This window comes from Diabrotica virgifera, chromosome 8 (genome assembly GCF_917563875.1).
Source record: "Diabrotica virgifera virgifera chromosome 8, PGI_DIABVI_V3a".
NCBI classification, from domain to species: domain Eukaryota; kingdom Metazoa; phylum Arthropoda; class Insecta; order Coleoptera; family Chrysomelidae; genus Diabrotica; species Diabrotica virgifera.
Window position 1 is genome coordinate 81760924 of NC_065450.1, and position 1713 is coordinate 81762636.

The 1713-nt window shown below is 33.5% G+C and overlaps 1 non-coding gene across 1 annotated transcript; it reads right to left on the reverse strand.

The window, feature by feature from the left end:
* Positions 1-1294: 1294 nt before the first annotated feature.
* Positions 1295-1401, reverse strand: LOC126890826 (U6 spliceosomal RNA). Its single transcript, XR_007700479.1, has one exon. It is a non-coding gene; the product is annotated as a U6 spliceosomal RNA (small nuclear RNA).
* Positions 1402-1713: the final 312 nt, after the last annotated feature.

Genomic DNA, 1713 nt, shown 5'->3' on the forward strand with positions numbered 1-1713 from the left:
CAAGAGAGGTTTGGCAATAAGTATATCAAAATAAAACAAAATAACTAATATGCTCAAGAAATAAAACAGTTAATATGACAAGATTAAATATTGGCGAATATGAGTTTGAAAATGTAGAACACTTTAAATATCTTAGAGTGTCAGTTAATGGAACTAATGATAAGATACAAGCATTAGTAATCAATGATAGAATCCTGACAGGACACATAACCTACTAAAGTACAACAACTTCCTCAAAGATAAGATTCTTACTCAAAACACTGAACACAAAAAAAATTTTTTTTTGGCATAGACTTTTAGTCATTCAGCCAGACTCAACATGGTAAAAATGGTTGTCCGAGTTGATATTAAAATAAATATACAAAACAATAAACAGGTAAACAAGGTCACTCTCTTCTCGCCTAGGGCCCATCAAGGTATTTTTTTAAGGCATACAACACTAGGCCACGGTACGAAAGGAATTTAACAATTGGATTAGAAACAAAGGTTACGTTATTAACTAATTCATAATTATTTATGTGGTTATTTTACTCTGTTTCAAAAACGTAACTAAGGAATCATACACTGCTCTCGAGTTTAGTGATAATAAGTACTGAAGGTTCCAGGGGCTAATATATTGTGTTTATGTAAGTTATTTATTAATCTGGATGAAATTATAGTACTTCCGGGGCAACTGAAAAATATATGATCTAGGTTTCCTTCTTCTGTACAAAATTCAAATCGATCATTCTCTAAAATATTAAGTTTAAATAAATGTTGGGGGTAACAAGCATGTCCAAATCTCAGTCTAATGATCGTGGTAACATATTTTCTAGGTATATTAAAAAACTTATACCAAGGAGTTTTAGGAATATCTGTTTGAGGAGAAGTGGATCTATTTGGGCTAAAAATGGAATATTTCTTCCATATATTATCCCACCTTTGGTATATTCTTAATTTTAAGAAAGCCAGAATGTCGCAAGCCATGATTTTATACGAAGTTTCTCTACCAGACAAAATACTTTCTTTTGCTGATTGGTCTACATGTTTATTATTTTCCAAACCTACATGTGCTTTAATCCAAACAAAGAGTACATTTTTGCCCCTTGTTACTAACTTTTGTTTGATATCCTAAATTTTGTAAATATAAGGGCACCTGTACGTATTTGACAATCCCGGTTTCCCAATAGAGGTGAAAACTGATAAAGAATCTGATAATATCACTATAATATGGTCCGAGTTACTTTCTGTCTGCTCTAAAAATAGAGGTCTGGGAGTTCAACTTAAATGTGTGTTCTATTCGTTCCAACGGGACAAAAATGTGGAACGCTTCAGGATTTTGCGTGTCATCCTTGCGCAGGGGCCATGCTAATCTTCCGTGTATCGTACCAATTTTAGTATATGTACCGCCGAAGCGAGTACGAACACAAAGTTACAGAGCAACAATTGGACCACTGATCACACACTTATGGTGCTAAAATAATGTGCTTGATACAAAAAGATGAAGAGATATTGAGGATGCTATGAGGAAAAATCATTCGGAGAATCGTAAGCCCACTAAACTTAGATTATAATGAATGTATAAAACTGATGAACTAACAATTAAGAGAACTTTTAAAAGGAGAAAATATCGTCAGATTTATCAAGGCACAGAGACTCAGGTGGGACGAATAGAAAGTAGAAATTCAGAAGCAGTAATCAAGAAAATTACCACACGGAGACCAGTATCAGGCA